Source organism: Pseudorasbora parva, chromosome 10 (genome assembly GCF_024679245.1).
Source record: "Pseudorasbora parva isolate DD20220531a chromosome 10, ASM2467924v1, whole genome shotgun sequence".
NCBI classification, from domain to species: domain Eukaryota; kingdom Metazoa; phylum Chordata; class Actinopteri; order Cypriniformes; family Gobionidae; genus Pseudorasbora; species Pseudorasbora parva.
In genome coordinates this window covers 10,021,976-10,043,259 of record NC_090181.1, presented here as the reverse complement: position 1 = coordinate 10,043,259, position 21,284 = coordinate 10,021,976, and positions in this window count along the sequence as shown.

Sequence of the window (21,284 nt, the reverse complement as noted above, 5' to 3'; positions counted from 1 at the left end):
TCCGTTTAAATGAGTGCCTGTAGCTGCGACCTGAGCTCTCCCTGGCAGCTGAGTGTAATCTCCCATCCCTCATGCGCGGATTCAAAACATGCGGAAATGGCTCCCTCTGCTGGCTGTAGTCTTTAGCCTTTGGGCAAACATTCCTCCTATGATGCAAAAATCGTCAATTTGCATCATAGGAGGAATTTTTCCAGAAATAAAATGCATAAATCTCTTGTCTCAGGGAGATATGAGGGGGGAAAGTACAATCATTTGAATATACTCCAGGGTTTCTACTGATACAAAGCCATATGCTAATCGCTAATGTAACCCTTTAAGTGCACGCACTCAGACGAGAGAGGTATGTATCAACTCGTTTTAGTTAAGGGAATAACAGTTTAATATGAAAAAGCGGTGAAGTATCCCTTGAATGCCATTGTGGAGAGAGACTATTCTTTCCGGTGAAATTACAAAACAAAATGCACACAAACGTGTCCATGCTCTTAATATACAATCATTGATGAACATCTTTGATTTTAACAAAGAAGAAAAAAAACAAACACAAATTGATAGGTCAAAAGCTACCCACAAATAGCCTATAAACCAAGAATCCGGCAGTCTTTGAGTTCACTTTGAGTTCCTATAGCTCCTCCAGTTCACACCCTGTGTTTTTGTACATTTAACGGTATACCTTTCTGATTTGTTGCGTGATGGAAAAAGGGAGTAAAGCATGTTTGGCAAAAGGCGGACTTGAACTTAAGTAAATATACATCAAAATTGTCTGCCATGCCCCTCACCCCTATATTGCTTACAGACGTCAGTGGGCGGGGTTAAATAGCCTCTACCAACAAGGTGGGCTGTTTGCACTTAGTGTAAATAGACTAGACACTTCAAAAAAGGAAAGAATCTGAGCCAAGATTTTCTTGTAAAAGAGATTAAAGTCAGCATGAAGCGTAAGTTGCGCTAAATGCAACACTGTCCATAGGGAATTTATTTGATGGTTGGGCTTTGCTGTTGGTCGGTCTCATGTAATTGATATATTGTCCCACCCTCATGCCAGTAAACGTCTTCAGAAAACACCTTGGTTACATATATACTCGTTCCCTAAAGGAGAGAATGGAGACGTTACATCCCGTCCCGTCGCCACAGTTGCTGTACGGTGAAATCCAAGGGTGAAATCTAGCACTCGGAAAGCGTTCCACCTCTAGGGGCTGCCATTGCTAACCAAGCCATCACCTGCTGTTAGCATCCCATTGACTCCCATTCATTTTTGACTCAACATAAACATAAAGTCTGATAAAGTCAAGGGAGAAGAATGGGGAGAAGCCCATAGTGAGCCAAAAGCAACGGGAGATAATATTTAAACAACGTGATTCAGATTTCACTTTCCACAACTACTAGAAGACCTACAGCTGTCAGACAGTTTGCTCACGTCACATCTACGTCGTCAAGCTCAGTCTGAGCCTGCGCAGTTCGCTCAGCCATCAGGAAGCGAGTGCCTCTTAATTGCCTCATTTTTCCGCCGTTGAAGTCTATGGGATAGCTCTGTCCATTTCTTTTACTGTCTATGGTGAAATCTCGCACGCCATTGGCTCGTTCTGTATACACTCAAAGCTGATGGGGCTCCCAGAAGTGATCCCAATACGTCAATGATGTTCTTTCAGAAGAAATGCCACTGAAAGAGGGAGGGGAAGTTATATTGATTAAAGATTATCAGGGAATTAAAAAAAAAAAAAAAAAAAAAAGATTTTCATGGATAAATCATTCTGTCCATTTTTATTTCATGATGACTTTAATTGCTTGATCAAAATCATTGCTAGCTTAGTAATCGCTGGATATTGGTAGGACAAGTATGCCCTTGCTAGATCCCCATTGTGACAACTTGCTCATGGTATGATCCTGATATACGTTTGTAGGCAATTTTGCATCACACTACACACTATCTATATCTAAACATTTTATTACGTTTAGATATTTAGATAGTGTAATAATGTAGAGTTATGTTTTATTATGTTTATGTTGGACTTATCTCTTATTGTTAGCTGGCCTGTTTTAGAGTTAGTATTGAATATTTGCCATTAAATATTTTTACATGTATACATGTCTCAATTGATCATACTAGGGCGAAAATATGGTTTTAATGAAGGAAGGGATTGTTTCATAGTTTTTAAGTACTTTTTATATTGTGCCCTAACTTTATTTTAAAGTAAAGTAAATACTCTGACCAAGAGCCATAAATGAAAGGTTGGTCTTTTCCTGCACTCTGGCACCCTCTGGTGAAATGTTTAAAAATCACATTTGAACTTGAACCTTATGGTATTCTGTTTTTCTATGAACAATCTATTGCAACCCTAAATAATAAAGATCTTATCTGAAAGTATTTTATCAACGTATCATCTGTGAACAATACTGCAGTAAGTGCTCATATTTGTTTCTAGTGTTCTCTAGCGGAAATGACAACATAATGTAAGTCTCAGATGATAATTCTTAAATCTCATTGTATGGTATTTTCAAATTTCGGATGGTCATTCTCAACACATATTCATAGAAGTATTTCATCTCTCTCTGACACTTCCAAAGCACAAAGAGGAACATGTCCAATGCGCTTTCACCCTTGCTTTTTCATGACAACTTCAGAGACTACAGTATTTGACCCCTAGCCTATTTGTTAAAGTTGTCTTTTGTGTCTTCAACAGGCAATCCAAACCGCATGAAATCATTAGGCCGATTATGTGAACTACACGCATGGATTGCCAGGGAAAATAATCCGATTACCACGATGTTGAGCAGCTCTGCTGAAAAAAGCAGCACGGAGAGCACAAAACCCTAAAGTCTAAGAAGAGAGCATAAGAAGATCACGGATCACGAACAGTGCTAAATAGAGACAGTAATACTGAAACAGACAGGATCAACTCGTTGTATAATTACATGGAATTTTGTTTTGCTGTGATATATACATTTTATTTGACACATGTTGCATATATTAGTGTATAAAGAGAATATATATATATATATATTCATTTTGTTGCTGCCTTGCTTTGTAGTAGTAACAATCTACTAAACTAAGCTGAGGAAATGAAGTGATCTTTCATTGTTCCCTGTCAAGTGCGTTCCAAACGGCTTCATTATGACACACAAGTGCCCTGCTCCCTCCAAAGTCCCCAATTAAAGGACTCTGCCCTTCGGGGTGAGTGTAGGGCACAGGGATGCTCCGACTGGAATTTACTCCTTCCTTTAACTACTGGTTGTTTAATGGCTAATGAGTTTTAGCAAAAAAACACCTGCAGCTCACATTATGCTTTTCCCCCCATCGCATTCCCATCTCTGTCCTTCATTGACGTCATTTTGCAGGTGGATTGACCCAATGTGTCCGATTCTGTCTTGTAAAACTGACCGAGTGGAAAAATAATGATGTCAATATAAAAGGATGGATTTGTACAGTCAATTGATGCTGAGAAAATCCTCTGTAATGAATCTGGACACACAGGTGCACGTTACGAAGAGAATGAGGCGGCTCATTGCGTTTACATGGGGCACAATTATCTTCTCATTCATGGAGAACACTGAATGCATCGTGTCTTGTTTTGTGATACAAATGAGTGCATCTCATAAATAAAGGCTTAATGAAATGATCCTGATGCTGTCCAACAGACAAAATTCTAATTGACATTGGACATTTTGGGCACAACAAGAATTTTATTCCCCATGTAAAAGTTTACATTACAATGTGATATAATTTTTTTTCCTGTAGGGAGTCTGATATGTCCTATACCTTCCAATGCCAAAATATATTACAAAACGTTCTTTGGGGGGCAAGAAAATGCACTTAAAATGTCACAATATTAGAAAATCTATATTTTGGCTATTTGTTTTTTAAACAATTTTGAACCATCTTTTAAATTAACGTATTTATTTATACTTGAATTTATTGCATATATGTATTTATTCATGAATTTATTTTTGCTGTATGGTACATGTTTATATGGTTGTATGATGCTTGTCTCAGGAACTTTGATCCATTAAACTGAGAATTTTAACACATTTCGATATTTTACTACATTTTTTTGGAAAAAAGGGTAAAACAACAATGATGTACAAAAAATGGACAGATGACAATGTTGTCAAAATGATCTCCATTGACACAAATCTGTGAAAGCGACTAAAATGCTGTATTATTCATGCCAGGCCAGTTGGTGATGTCACTCTGCACCTATAGACTAAACATATGTGCATGATGTCACTGTTTTCACAAATTCATGCTTTTGTTGTTGACATGGAGACAAGAACGGTAGCCTATTGTTTTAAAAAACGTGCACTTTCAAACACGATTTCGGGCCACCAAAACACTGTACTATGAACAGCCAAAACACATAAAAGGATTTCAGTTTTTAGTTTTAAATGAAAGTATTGTCAACGGCCCTGTTTTCTTTCAGTGTGTTTTGTTTTCCGTTTTGTCTGTGTTCTCCTGCTCATTATTAGTTTCCATGGTTTCTGATTAAAGGGTTAGCTCACCCGAAAATGAAAATGACCCTATGATTTAGTCACCCTCAAGTCATGAGTATATGACATTCTTCTTCCAGATTAATACAATCAGAGTTATATTAAAAAATGTCCTGTCTCTTCCATGCTTTATAATGGCCGTGAATTGTAAAACTCTGATTGTGTTCGTCTGAAAGTAGAATGTCATATACACCGGATGACTTGAGGGTGAGTAAATCATGGGCTAATTTTCATTTTTGGGTGGACAGAACCCAATGTTTAAGTGTAAACGGTGGCTTTTAACATTATACGCATAAAGGGGTGAAAATATAGACCTAAAAGCAATAATTACCATAAAGATGATATGAGATTATCAGAAACCAAATGAATCCTACTTCTATCACCTAAAGGTAATATTTGATATGAGTAAGGTTCAACGGGGCTAAAGGCACACCTTAAGAAAGATGTGCTTTAAAAATAAAATTAAAAGATTTATATCATATTTTTAGAATCTGGTGGCTTTATTGGCAAATATGGCGATATATGCTGAAGTAAACCATGTCATGTAAAACCAATGGAGAAGTCATCCAGCTGTTTATCATGTTAATTATTGAGCCATTCGCTCCAGCAGCAGGTGAGCTTTTTATCCCAGTTTAATTATTCCACAATTGAAAACTTTGATAAAAACATGATGAAAATAATTAACAAGACCTTTGTCTCAAAATATATTAAATAACTGTATCGATTCTCATCTACAACATTTAAAAAACAGTTCAGAATCAACTTTCAAGTTTCAAGTTAAGGATCAGACAAATTTTGTGTATAATCAAAAGCGGATGTTCCCCTCCCTTTTTGTTCCCCTTACAGTACTGAACTTTCCCCTCCCTTTTTGTCTTGTCAGAATTGCTTTTGGCAAATTGGATGGGGGCTATTGGTGATTGTGATTCAGTTCATTCAGTTGGACTGAGGTGTGGGATTTGACTGGGCCACTATAGGATGTTAACCTTTTTGAGCCACTCCATAGTGACTTCATCTCTATGTGTCTGCATGGTCTGATGGAAGATGAATCGTTTTCCAAGTGCATGTGCTCTTGGGACTGCAGCACTATTTCCTGCAGGTTTTTCTGCATCCGTCAATTTTTCCTTCTATCTCAATGTATTTTCCAGTCCCTGTTGTAAACAAGCGTCCCCAAACACAATGCTGCATCACCCTGTTTCAATATAACTCTGCCAGAGATGTGATGAGATTTTTCAACAAGGGTTTACATTTTTTCCATTCACGTCAGATTTATAAATAGTGCATGCTATTCTTTAATTTCTGTGGATGGCTTCCTATTTTAAAATCTCTATGTTAAATTGCCTTTTCTGACATTTTCTTACACATTTTTATTGGTTTTGTTTCATACTTGTTCCTGCAGTGAACTGCTTGGAATCTTTTTATTCAAGGCACGATGTTTCCTTGAAAATAAACAGGTCAGGTAGGGATTGCTTTGTGACAAACCATCCATCCATCCATTTAACTATCCATTTATCCATCCATCCATCCATCCATCCATCCATCCATCCATCCATCCATCCATCCATCCATCCATCCATCCATCCATCCATCCATCCATCCATCCATCCATTTAACTATCCATTTATCCATCCATCCATCCATCCATCCATCCATCCATCCATCCATCCATCCATCCATCCATCCAGCCATCCATCCATCCATCCATCCATCCATCCATCCATCCATCCATCCATCCATCCATCCATCCATCCATCCATCCATCCATCCAACCATCCATTTAACTATCCATTTATCCATCCATCCATCCATCCATCCATCCATCCATCCATCCATCCATCCATCCATCCATCCATCCATCCATCCATCCATCCATCTATCTATCTATCTATCTATCTATCTATCTATCTATCTATCTATCTATCTATCTATCTATCTATCTATCTATCTATCTATCTATCTATCTATCTATCTATCTATCTATCTATCTATCTATCTATCTATCTAACTCGTCCCGTCCCGTCCCGTCCCGTTCAAATAATGATGTGACTTTGGGTTAAATACATAGGCATTAATTCATTTTTGTCATTGCCTCAGCTGAAAGTTCATGCTCTATATGACTGGATTAGACAGCACATGGAAAAAACAATCATTGCTCAGGATGGTTATATTATCAGCCAGCATTCGCTGAAAGAGAATGAGCTTCAAAGCTTTGTGTTTTCAACTGGGAAATCTTGTACAAAGCATTAAATAAAATAAACTAAATTACCCCAACCCACATTTTCTCTCATTTACAGATTTTGCCTTGATAGATGAATCCTTAATTGAAGACAAATTAAATATAACTCTAAAACAACTTAATTTCTCTAAAGTAGCTCATGCATTGAAAGTCTTGCGATTGCAGCGGGAATTAACTCTCATTGCAGTCGGGTTGTAATAATGATTCTTTAGCTTGAGGGAAATTTCTTACTCTCAATGGATGACATTCTGAAGCAATCTCACTTTAATCCAAACCTGCCCACTCAATTATCCTTAATCTGAATCAATAAAATTATATTTCTCAACCCTTATTCCATGTTGCATTCTTCCACAGAAAAGAAAATCATGAACATTATACTTACACAAACAGATTTCTTGATTCTGAAATAATCTGCTGACGCTAAAACATTGTAAAAACTCAACAAGGGGAGCGTAATAGGTAAAGACGGAAATATCACACTGTAAATTTTAATGAGCTCTCATTTTTTTGCTTTCCACCCTCTTTTTCATTATGTCTCTTTTTGTCATGTGAGGAAGAATGGATGTTAAATTTAATTAAGCAGAAAATTTGGTCAGTGCTTTCTCTATCAAAAAACGGGTCCTCTGGATTTAACAGCCTATGGTCTGACTCATTATACATGTGAGAAGTTTAGCCCTATGGCCTGCCCTACAGGACAGCTCTCAGCAGATGAGTGAACAGTGGCAAACAATGTGTTTATTGATCCTGCAGGCTTTGCCATTTCATTTCCTTCAACCTTTTATATGGTTTAGAACATGTGAGATGAGAACTTTATAGATCCGCTTCATAGAAAAGTCATCAGGCCAATAAACTGTGCTGATAAAGCAGTATATGCATTATGCATTTATTCACTCAAGTAAGAAGACAGTATGTCTGACATTTTGTTGGTATAGATTAGCACTACAATATGTGTATTTTTTCATGTATGCTTCATTTCTGCCTTTTAATTTAAATTGCATATATTTTTTCTTATTGCATGCTCTTCACTGACCTTTTCCAGGCATGTACAATTATCAATAAAATGAGGGAAAGGCTAGCGCGACCTCACGGTGATACCTTCCATCTTAATGTTCATTCTGTCATTTGGTTTTACGTGAAAGAGCTTCCAGGGCCCTCAACAGCTGCTCAGCTTCCTCCGGTTTCCTTGTTGATTCTTAAGCCATCAGGTAATGGGCAGTGTATGTGACAGGTCTGTTAATTAAGGCTAAAATTGATTTAGGGTTTATGACTAGGCCCACTGATCAGGTCGGATCTAATTAAAGGACAGTGTGGAAAATGGTCACATGGCAATAAATGGTTATTTAAAAAAAAAAAAAAAAAAATTACTGCAATTGTTGTCATAAATGTACTGGAAGAGGTAAGGTTTGCAGAGTTATATATAAAGTATATATTTTATGAGTGAGGGACAATCCACAGCTAGCCTTAAATAAATTATTTTAATGCACGATGTGGAGGCAAAGAACCACCTGACGTCAAGCGCATAAAATCATTTAATTCACAGCAAAGCCATGGATTATCCCGCTTATACCATGGTCATTTGCCAGCATTGACAACAACTTAAAGCTGTTATTGATGTTTGTTAGTCCATCCATTCATCCATCCATCCATCCATCCATCCATCCATCCATCCATCCATCCATCCATCCATCCATCCATCCATCCATCCATCCATCCATCCATCCATCCATCCATCCATCCACTCATACATACATACATACATACATACATGCATACATACATACATACATACATACATACATACATACATACATACATACATACATACATACATACATACATACATACATACATACATACATACATACAGTACATAAATAATTATTTGGTTGTCCATCCATCCGTCCGTCCTTCTGTCCATCCATCTGTCCTTTCATTCATCCATAATTTGTTTGTATATATGTCGATCTATCCATCTATCTGGCCGCCTTTAATCAGACACAGATGAAGTATTGCAAAAGATTACATTTATTTAAATAAATAATTAGAGAGAGAGAGTAAGATGAGAGAAGCGTGTGCATGCATCTGTTCAGTGTCTCTTTATTAATAACCATGCTGTGAGTTTCATTACTTCAGACTAGCGATGTATCATCCTTGTTGCTGAGAAATAGAATGTAGCAATTCAGTAGCGAAGCTATTTTACAAATAAAAGTTGTGGGGCAGTGTTGATAAGTTTCTGTGCTCCAGAAATTAGTATTCAGACAGACCATGGTAAAAGAAAAACAATTATAACATTTATATCGGTTTATAAAGTTATTGCATTAGATGCAAAAATATAAAATATAAAATAAAATATAATATACAATATGATCTGTTACAGACATGATACTGGTGTCAAAAAGTCAAAAAAGAAAAAAAAACATTTAAAAAAATAATGGCAACACTTTATTTTAAAGGTGATTTTTTTTATCAAATAGAAAACAAAATGAGTCAATACATCAATCCTTTCTAAAATGTTTTTGTCTTACCCCGATTTACGCTAGATATTAGTGTTTATATTTTAGACCGGATTGGATGGGTGTCACAAATTGCGCACATACGTCACTCACTTGAATATATTGAAAAGTTGCTCCGGTTACTTTGACGCATGTATGGTGTGGGAGTGGCATAGGTTAGTTGTCACAAGCAAGAAAGGCTGACATGGAACTAAATTTTGAATCCCAGAGAAATCACCCTTAAAAAAAAGCAACAGAGCTTGTAATAAAACAAGAATCAACATCAGCTTTGCTTTTCGGAGATGGCGAAACCTGAGGGATTTGAAGTGGAGATGGCAATTTTATTGCATAGCAGATGTGTGTCTATTAATGGGTACAGCAACCCATATAAAGCTACAGCAACATCTTCAGCTAGTCAGCTTGAGATCCTGTTCTAAACTGCTTATATCTCCTAAAGCTACACTGTGTAACTTTTTTTATTTATATTGATAGGATAGCATCTTGCAGTTGATGGAGATTCCAGGGCACGAAGCTCCCGTTCCACCACATCCCAAAGATGCTCTATTGGGTTGAGATCTTGTGACTGTGGGGGCCATTTTAGTACAGTGAACTCATTGTCATGTTCAAGAAACCAATTTGAAATGATTCGAGCTTTCTGACATGGTGCATTATCCTTATATCCATATGCAAGAAGCCATCAGAGGATGGGTACATGGTGGTCATAAAGGGATGGACATGGTCAGAAACAATGCTCAGGTAGGCCGTGGTATTTATACCCAATTGGCACTAAGGGGCCTAAAGTGTGCCAAGAAAACATCCCCCACACCATTACATCACCACCACCAGCCTGCACAGTGGTAACAAGGCATGATGGATCCATGTTCTCATTCTGTTCACGCCAAATTCTGACTCTACCATCTGAATGTCTCAACAGAAATCGAGACTCATCAGACCAGGCAACATTTTTCCAGTCTTCAACTGCCCAATTTTAGTGAGCTTGTGCAAATTGTAGGCTCTTTTTCCTATTTGTAGTGGACATGAGTGGTACCCGGTGGGGTCTTCTGCTGTTGTAGCCCATCCACCTCAAGCCGTTGTGCGTGTTGTGGCTTCACAAATGCTTTGCTGCACACCTCGGTTGTAATGAGTGGTTATTTCAGTCAAAGTTGCTCTTCTATCAGCTTGAATCAGTCGGCCCATTCTCCTTTGACCTCTAGCATCAACAAGGCATTTTCGCCCACAGGACTTCCGCATACTGGATGTTTTTCCCTTTTCACACATTCTTTGTAAACTCTAGAAATGGTTGTGCGTGAAAATCCCAGTAACTGAACAGATTGTGAAATACTCAGACCGGCTCGTCTGGCACAAACAACTATGCCAAGCTCAAAAAATAAATAAATGCTTAAATCACCTTTCTTTCCAATTCTGAGATTCAGTTTGGAGTTCAGGAGATTGTCTTGACCAGGACCACACCCCTAAATGCACTGAAGGAACTGCCATATGTGATTGGTTGATTAGATAATTGCATTAATGAGAAATTGAACAGGTGTTTCTAATAATTAGGGGAGTGTATTTTAGTATTAGTATCATAAAAAACTAATAATTTTGTTAATTGTAAAATCTACCAGTGTAAAACTTTATTAACCTGCAGCATTAAACTTTTACATTGCACTGTAATACAAGCACATTGTAAACCCTTGCTACAGCAAAATGGTGAACCACATTATTTCAAATCTACACAAAGTACATAAAGTGCATGTGGTCAATTGCCTGAGATGAATGGGAATGCGAACAGTTTTCTCCAGGTATTACAGACGTAGTAATGTAGTAATACTGCCATAAACTTACAACTCACAATCCTTTCATTCTGTTTATCATTTTGACCCTTGCCTATATGTTTCTAAATGAAACCGAATAATTGTAATGTGATGGACAATGCTGTAAAAATAACCATAATTAGAGATCATGCCACTGTGGAAACAACTGGCAAAAGAATTATCATCATCTACGGCATCTATCGTCCTTGCACATCTGTTGCCATAAATCTGCTATTCAAATTGAATTTGCAATGCATGTGATCTGAGAAATGAATTGGACCATCTTTTGCCATTTACCAAATGACATCTGCACTTTTCGAAATCACCAGACTCAGAGGTGTAAATTTTCCCTTAGAGACAAGGTAAATCACTATTCTATCATCCCTCTAAAAAGGAAAGTTTTTGCTTGGAATTATATCCAAAAATTTTCACAAGGAAATAGCAGCAAATTTTCAAAGCCTGTCATTTATGAATCCCATCTGAATCAGGTTTCCCTGTCTGTATCTGCATCTCTGCTCATGCATTGATTTTTATATGACCTATTCCTCTAACTATAAAAGTGGGTGATTGTTTTAATCCTCCTGTTGTAGGTGGCAATTTTACTGTGAGCTAATAAAATACAAATTCCATCTGCAGAAACGCTGACAGATTCCCCTTTAGGATAAATGTGCTCAGCATGCTGTAAAAATCCATGATAATTATCTTGCAATATTAGCTTTAGCACTGGAGGAGACTCCGGGAAGCTCATACTGTTTGCTGTTCTAATTTCAGGGCTATGCTTCTTTGTAGTCTTCAGGGACACATACATATGGTGACTGGAATGAATACGCATGAAATAGCAGACAAAGTGGAGTGAATTTAGCTGGTGATGGGCTCAAAAAAAAAAAAGAGTTTCAACGAAGACCAATTTATTAGAATGGACAATTTCCCCAAAACAAACCACTAGTGAATTATTGGAACTACCAATAGCATCCTCACTGAAACAGCTTTTCTCATTGCTAACTGAATGGAAGCTGGAGGGAAACATAAGGAAATGGAAAGAAAGGAGAGCAAACTTAAAGTGTTTTTAGATTTCCAAACCGCTTTGTATTGCATCAGTAGAAAATGTACAACTTTTAATTACTCTCTGCATTACCTGTCAGAGAAATTTACATTTATTTGTCAGCAAAAGTCTGCCGGATTACACATCATGCTTTAGGGCTTTCGTGAAAAGTACAAATTGGCCTCCCACACATTTATATCCCTGCCCATGGACAGTCAGATCATCAGAGGGTTATTAACAGAACAAGTTAATGTAAAGGTATTTATCACTGACAACTGTTTTATCCTCTGTCTACTCTTTATGCAGCATTATGGTAAAAATGGAACACCTTCTGACTGCTTTCTGACCTGTTAGCGACAGTGTTTTGCTTCGGGCGTAACTGACAGAACGGTATACAGTAAAAAATGATATGTTCAAAAAGTTATGACAACATATGTTTTTACGTTGTTTTAACTCATCAAAATAAGTTAAGAAATGTTAAACTTCTTTTTATTAGTTATACAAGATGTAACTTATTTTTTAAAGTCAGTTTAACATAATTTAAGTTGAAATAACTTAAACATCCAAGTCGCTTGTACTGCAAAAGTTCAAAATTAGCCTTTTTTTTACAGTTTCTTTCAGTTTCCCCCTCCGTTTGGCTGAAATCACTGTGTTCGTGGTCATCTAGTTTGAAATGTTTACTACAAACACAGAGGTTTTTCACATTTACTGTTGTGGCGTTCTCTCTGTATTTACAATTCTTTGCAGCCTTTAGCCACTGATGAGAAAGTGATAAGATGCTAAAAGCACAAAGAAAACTGATGGAACTGAGGAAAGCTGAAGGGGCAAGGGAGATAAGGGACATTAGGAAGCTGAAGAGATGTAATGAAACTGAAATAACATAAGGACGTTGGGGGGACATGGAAGCTAAACTGATATAATGCAGCTGAAAACTACATTAGGAAGCCAAAGATTCTTGAGGAACATTAATAGAATAAATAAATAAATAAATAAATAAATAAAAAGTCCTAACAACAAAAGCAATGATAAAATTACAGCTGGAAATTTGTCAAAAATCTACCTTGTTAATTATTCAAGCCCAATTGCATGATGGGAACCCCAGCATCAGAACAGTTGAGTAGATTTACTTAAAGCTGCACTATGTAATTTTTCCGTCCGCTACAGGGCGCTTATTCAAAACAAAGGCGTAGTTTGATGACGCTAAGTTTGAGCGCAGAATCTTGGGACATGTGGTCTTCACTTCACAGCCGGTGGAAAAGAATCGGGATAGGACTCATGTTCATGAATGTGATTATTATCATTACTTCAGTATGAAGCAGAGCAGGACAGAGTGTTGTGGAGCTGAGCAAGGCCGCTGAAGCGATTGTTGAGCAACACACGGCTTGTGAGCACAAGGACTTTTATTATGATGGGATGGCACTGTTGCGGGCATCATTTCCGCATTTCCATTCATGAGTATGAGGTAATGCAGCTCTTTAAAAAAAAAATCATATTAGATACATTTAAGTGTGTTTAAAATGATGTTATGACGTCACTCTGTGCGTTCGCTGGGCGGCTGCTGTGACACTTGTACACTGCTTAGAGTAAAACGCTTCTGCAGAATAAAACCGGAAACCGAGGGTAACACAGATATGACGCGATTGACAGGTGACTCCATCAGATGCTATGCTCAGACGTCCCACCCCATGGTTAAAATAGCAATTTTCTCGCTGATAGATTTTATGTTGGTCTCAGCATGGAATAGAAGTGGTCAGAGAGTCTCTTGTCCCTCTCTCTGATGAAGCTGTATTCTATGTTTGAATGTATGGTTTACATTATCTGCTGGAACCACTCCATATAAGGTTCAGGTTCTGAGAACAGGAGTTAGAAAATGGTCCCTGCTTTTTCTATTACAAGATCTTCAGGAGCTCAAGGAAGGCCTGGATATCTGACCAAGAGATGACCATATTTAGATTTGTTTTTCGTTGCCATGAGCTATATGATGTAATCTCTCTCTCATGGGTTCAAATCATGTTACACCCTTTGTATTCAGTGTATCTTTTTCTCCTAATAAAAGAGAGATTTTATAATATCCCTCAGCGCTGGGTCTTTATTCATTCAACTGCCACTTCAGAAACCTGGGATGAGACATGAATAAGGGACAAAAAACCTAACACTCGTAATTTACATATAGTTGGAAAACATTTGGGATATTGTAAGAACGCAACTGAACAAAATATATAACACTGGCCTAGTGTTTGTTTTGATATTTTACTGTAAAAATACTACATAGTGCCACTTTAATTTTATAACGTTGATAGTTACACTTTAATTTTTTACATGCTTGAATTGAGTACTAATATTGGAATTTACTTATGCCTGAACTAAAATTTTCACATAGATTTTTTTTCCATGTATTCACTTCACCTCAGAATTATTTTTTATCAATGACGCTAAGAGGACATTGGACTCTGAAAGGACATGAGTAAGCTGAGCTGACGTAATGAAGCTGAAAGATCATTAGGAAGCTGAAGATGCTTGAGGATGTTAAGGCGCTTTTGGTGGTGGACAGGGGTCAGCATGGGCACCCTGACTGGTCTGTGGCTTTGCAGCCCCATTCTCAACAAATTGCAATGCACATGCACTGTGTATTCTGACACCTTTCTATCAGAACTAGCATTAACTTCTTGAGCAATTTGAGCTAACGTAGATCGTCTGTTTGTTCGGACCGCATGGGCCAGCCTTCACTCCCCATGTGCATCAATGAGCCTTGGCCGCCCATGACCCTGTCACCAGTTCACCACTGTTCCTTCCTTGGAGCACTTTTGAGAGATATTGACCACTGCAGACCGGGAACACCCCACAAGAGCTGCAGTTTTGGAGATGCTCTGACTCAGTCGTCTAGCCATCACAATTTGGTCCTTGTCAAACTCACTCAAATCCTTATGCTTGCCCATTTTTCTGTGATGAAGAGATAACCAATATTCACTTCACCTGTCAGTGGTCATAATGTTGTTATGCCTGACCGGTGTATATATTAAGCAACCACCCAGAACACCGTAACAGCAAGATATCAGCAAGATCAGCAAGAAACCACTCAAAAGCTAAGCATCGCAGCAGGTTTTGCATGAAGCTTATGATTTTTATACAAGGGAAAGTGATCGATATTTTACTTATTCCTGTGTAAAATGTAGAAGTACAGGGTGATGTCAGTACATCAAAGACCTGAGCAGTACAGCAATATGAAAGAGCATATTGTGGCTACACTTAACCTTACACAGAGCATGAGAGACAGAGTGAGCTTTCAGAAACAATAGAGTGTTACCTCTCCCCTATAATTGCATTTCTCTTCTAAGGTCACCTGAGGCTATCAGCTACTGGGTGGAATGAGCAATATAGGAAAAACCTTTTACACTATTAATGTGGGTCTCTGGCAATACATATAGATAAACAACTTTCAGCTGTGAGAAATCATGTGCACTAGAAATCACCACACTATTTTCCTGAACCCTGCTATAGAGGTAGAAGTCAGGTGGAAGAATATCCAGCTTTTTTTATTATTTTTTTTTGCCGTAAGTGACTGTAATGGCAGAGTGGAAAATATGTAATTTGCCCCAGGTCCCATGTGAACTCAGCACCTCTGCTGAGGAAATAACCGGAGTGGTGCCATTCTTGTGAAATGTGAAGTCAGGAAGAATGTCAGGAACTCATTTCAGTCTTCAACTTCCTATTTTTAACAGAAGAGTAACGGCCTTGAGTCTGGGTGACGGGGTGGCACTGGTGGAAAAATTGGACAAATAAATAAAAAAATGCAATTGCTAGCACTTGGCAGGAGAGATCAAAGTTGTGGATCCTTTAACGGAAGCAAAGTAAAAATCTGGTGGTGAAGTTCCAGATAATTCACACTCTGAAATGTAACTGGACATGTTCGCTCCTCAGTTCCAGTATAATGGAATGTGACAGGCAGCGCAGCTCTTATTGAAATTGATTTTCCTTGAGCACGTCTAATATTGCCATCAGTCCTCCTGAAGAGGGCAGAAGAGGCTTCATTTGAAGATGTTCAGACAGTAATGCCGTGATGTGGTCTGAATCTTGAGAGAGAGAGAGAGAGAGAGAGAGAGAGAGAGAGAGAGAGAGAGAGAGAGAGAGAGAGAGAGAGAGAGAGAGAGAGAGTGAGTGAGAGAGAGAGTGAGAGAGAGAGAGAGAGAGAGAGAGAGTGAGAGAGAGAGAGAGAGAGAGAGAGAGAGAGAGAGAGAGAGAGAGAGAGAGAGAGAGAGAGAGAGAGAGAGAGAGAGAGAGTGAGAGAGAGAGTGAGAGAGAGAGAGAGAGAGAGAGAGAGAGAGAGAGAGAGAGAGAGAGAGAGAGAGAGAGAGAGAGAGAGAGAGAGAGAGAGAGAGAGAGAGAGAGCATGTGGCCAAGGATGGAAAAATCAGTTTCAAGCAATTTATTTTCTCAGTGGTGGCATTCAGAAAATGGTCTGAATTTCAAAACCTCAAACGGAACATTATGTACAAAAAAAACTCTGTTCCATATGGACTAATCTCGCCTCACAGCAAGAAGATCCCTCGTTTGAGTCCCATGAGGTCTTTCTGTGTGGAGTTTGCATGTTCTCCCTGTGCTCCGATTTCCTCTACAATTCAAGGATATGCAGCAAAGATTTGGATACACTAAATTGTCTGGCATGAGTGTATTTATGTCTGTGTCAGTGATAAACTATGCAACCCTACATACAGTGCAAGAAAAAGTATGTGAACCCCTTGCAGTATCTGTGAATCTGAATAATTTTAACAAAATAAGGGATCATTCAAAATTCATAATATTTTTCTAATTAGTACTGTCCCAAATAAGATATTTGACATAAAAGATACAGTCACAAAAGACAAAAAAAAAAAAGAAAAGAAAAGCTGAATTTATAAAAATGACCCTGTTCAAAATTATGTCGTTCCCTGGATGATTCACAGCTGTTTTTTGTTTTGTAAAGATTGTTCTTGAGTCCCTTGTTTGTCCTAAACAGTTAAACTGCTCAATGTTCTTCAAAAAAATCCTCCAGGTCCCAAAGATTCTTCAGTGTAACAGCACCTTTTGCATATTTAAACCCTCTCCAGCAGTACCTGTATGATTTTGAGATCCATCTTTACACACTGAGAACAACTGAGAGACTCAAACACAACTATTAAAAAGGTTCAACCAGTCACTGATGCATTAAGAGCCGGGGGTGAAACATTTGAACAGATGTCCAATTTTTTCTTATTTTGTTTAAATATCAAATTTTTGCATTCAGGACTGCCCAGCAGCAGAAGATACTTACTGTTTCCTGGAAGACAAATTAAGTCCAATTTACCTTGATCTTCAAATTGAAAAAGGTTTTCACGCCCTGCTCTTTGTGTTCCTTCTGGAGCATTTTTCTGAAGAACAATGGGCAGTTTAACTGCTCATGACAAACAAGGGACTCATGAACAACCAAAAAAAAAACAACACAACAAAAAAACAACACAACAAAAAAATAGCTATTGATCATCCAGGAAACGACACACAGTATTAATAATCAAGGGTACATACAATTTGAACAGGATTACATATATATTCAGCAAATTGAATGATCCCATTCCTTTTTCTCCAAAAATACTTTATATAAAAAAATATAAATCAATAAACAAAGCATGATGTTGTCTACTCTTTGCCAAATGAGATACAACAAATTATACATCTTAATATTTTGAAATATTTTGAAGAAAAAAAAAAGTGTGCTGTGCAACATGAACACCAGATTTATGTCAGTATTAGAGAAATTTGTACAAACAATGGGAACCTTTTTTAGATCATTAATTTGCACTTTGTCTGTTTCTGCTGGTTGCTTTTATGTTCTGATACAGCCTGGACAAGTAAGACATTTTATGCTACATATGACAAACATACCATTTGCATGCCTGAAAGCTATTGTCCCGTTTAAAACAATTCACCATACCAGTAAAGCTCTGACAATAGCCTAAAAAGCATTCCCAGCAGGCAGCAATAATGAGCCGGAATAGGACTGTATGTCAAGTTGACATGGAGCATAAAAGTGCTCCAATCATTCATGTTTAGTTTTGAACAGAGAGTAATCAAGCACAAGCCTGTTTTGAATAGAAGGCAGTGCAGTAAAACAGAAGACAGTCTTATCTTTATGATAGAGGGTCAGTTACGCTGGTATGTACAGCCAATGGTTTTTCTGTCTGAAGACATAATTTTTCTGTTGATTTAAAAGGAACCAAAATATGTTCTTTGTGATGTTTCTATAGGCCCCAGTATTCTCGCGACCTGACAAGCAGTTTGAAGAATGAATGAATGGATATAATTTAAAATACAGTACATTCAGGTAATCAACAACTTGTTTTAAAATCCATCTCCCATTGCAAGGCTGTACTGTACCCATTAATCAACAGTGCTGTATATATTTCTAAAAAAAATCCACCACAACCAAACAAGATGGTTCTGATAGAAAGGTGTCAGAATAATTCTTGCATATGGGGCTGCATAGCCGCAGACCAGTCAGGGTGCCCATGCTGACCCCGGATCACTGGCAAAAGCACCAACAGTGGGCATCAGAACGGACCATGGACTGGTCCAGTTCTGACGTCGTGTGCATCACTTACCTGGGGAACACATGGCACCAGGATACACTAAGTAATGCTTTGGGCAATGTTCTGCTGGAAACCTTGGATCCTGTCATCCATGTGGATGTTACTTTGACCAGGGAAACAGTATTCCCTGGTGGCTGTGCCTATTTCAGTAGGACAATGCACACTGCCACAAAGCAAAAATTGTCTAGGAATGGTTTGAGGAGCACAACAATGAGTTTCAGATAGTGGCTAGGACTCCAAATTCCCCAGATCTCAATCCAATCGAGCATCTGCGGAACGTGCTGAACAAACATGTCCGATCTCGCAACTTACAGGAGTTAAAGGATCTGATGCCAACATCTTGGTGCCAGATACCACAGCACACCTTCAGAGTTGACGGGTCAGGACTGTTTTGGCAGCAAAAGTGGGACCAACACAATATTACGAATGGTGGTCATGTTATGCCTGATCGAGTTATACTACAATATTCATGTTTGATTGCTTGATTTGCAAAGCCCTAAAAAAATTATTGATTTACAAAGGCATGTATTACATTTCTCCCCCTTGCAAAATGGGTTTTCAATCAAAATTGGTTGCCAATGCAGTAGAATAGCAGGGGGAAAATATAAAATTGGTTAAACCTTACTAGAGAAATTTTTCCAAATAAGTCGCAAAACTTCAACACCCATAATACTCTAGGCATGTAGCCGCCTAAGACCACTCCAAACAGTCACTTAACAGAGTCAAATGCCTCTTTACTTTAGTAGGAAATACTTCTCAGCAAACTTTCAGTCATAATGGTGTCGATTTGTATTGTTCCTGGGAGCAAGCATGAGCAAGAATAAACATTTAGTGGAAGCAAGGTACTTTTGGTTTCCAGTGAAAGATTCAGCATGTTAGACAGCAAAAAAAAACATAAGTATACAGAGAACAGCGCAATGAAAACTCTGAAAAACCTCTGCGTTTGTAGTCAACCCAGTGTTTTAGGCCAAACAGGAACAAAACTGGAAAAAACTGCCGTTCCTTCACCCAACACTGTGATGCAAAACTCTGTCGCGTACAGATAAGAAAGACATTATGTTCCATGGTTACCATAATGCTGTTTAAAGAGTAGATAAAGTACAATACAATATTCAGTGATAATACAACCTTACAATAACTGTTCTGTCAAAACGGCAGCTTTGTTTTGGGCAGCTCCTGCGTCAGCATCACATGCATGAGTCGTGGTGCTTATGCGACCAGCATTGGCCAATAATGAGCCTGAGTTCTGCCGTAGAACCTGGAAGCGATACACTGTGTTTACTACATGACCAGCTTAGGAAATTTGACATGGAAGAGAAGAAATTGTTGAATAAAGTCGTTATTTTTGTTTGTTTTATGCGCACAAAAAGTATTTTCTTCGCTTCTATTTCTTTACTACCTTTCTGGGTCTTGAAAGTTCCAAATGACGTTGCCGCTGCTGCCTATGGTGGTTCAGAAAGGTCTCGATTTCATTAAAAATATCTTCATTTTTGTTACGAAGATGAAAAAATGTCGGATTTGGAATGACGAGGTTGAATAATTAATGACAGACATACATTTTATTTTTAGGTGAAACTTTTAATGAATCTGGATTTTAGAGGTTTTTTTTGTTAAACACGTTTTCCTTTTTTTTCTTTTTTCTTTTTTTTACAGTTTGAAAATAATTGAACCTCTTGCTGTAAGGACACAGAGTCCCTGGTGAAGATCACAGATTTACACAAAAATCACCCATAAACATACTTTAGTAATGAAAAAGTCCCTTATATTATTTACAACTGATTTGATAAGTTATTCAATCATTTTGAAGGTTTCAGAAAAAGTTTTTTTTTCTAGCAGTTACACAATGCTAATACTAACATAGTACTAACCTTGAACTATGGGGAAGAGACGACAATTGTCTGAAACACATCAGTGGATACACTCCTTCCCCTTACAAACAGCCTATAAACCTCTACACGATTATCCTTTACACTGAGGCACCATCATATCTCTCACATTTTTCTTGAGAAGTAAATATGATGTCTCTTTACATGGCATCCATCTTTTGATTCATTTCCTCCGCCAGCCTGAATGCACCAGTAAAGACCCAGTGCAGATATCAGCGCTATCACATTCACACTCCTCCGTACAATCTATTACCGTAAAAAACATTCACTCCCTCCTAAAGTCATTTTTAAACTGCACAAATCCTAGCCACAAACAAATGTAATGGAATAAAAGGAGAAACACTGCATTATGGTACAGGTCATTCAATCTAAACTAATGTGGCTGGAGGAGAGAGAGACTCACTTCCTGAAAATGTGCTGAATGACCTTTTATCAGTACAAACCTTCTATTTTATTTGCAGACAAGGGCAATGTATCTGTTTGCAATAACACACTCGTACAGTGATACGAACGGTAACAATAGCGACGGTTTTACCGTATCAATTCAAGCTCAAATCCTCATCTTTTGAAAGTGCATACAAATGGATTTGCTTTCGCAGTGCAGAAAACAATGACAACACAAACTATAACCCAATATATAATTGTATCATGACCATAACATCCAACGTGCCTGTGTATGACGGCAAAGGATCCTGACCAAACATCAGTATGTGACGAGTTGAGTGTGAAAAATCGAAAA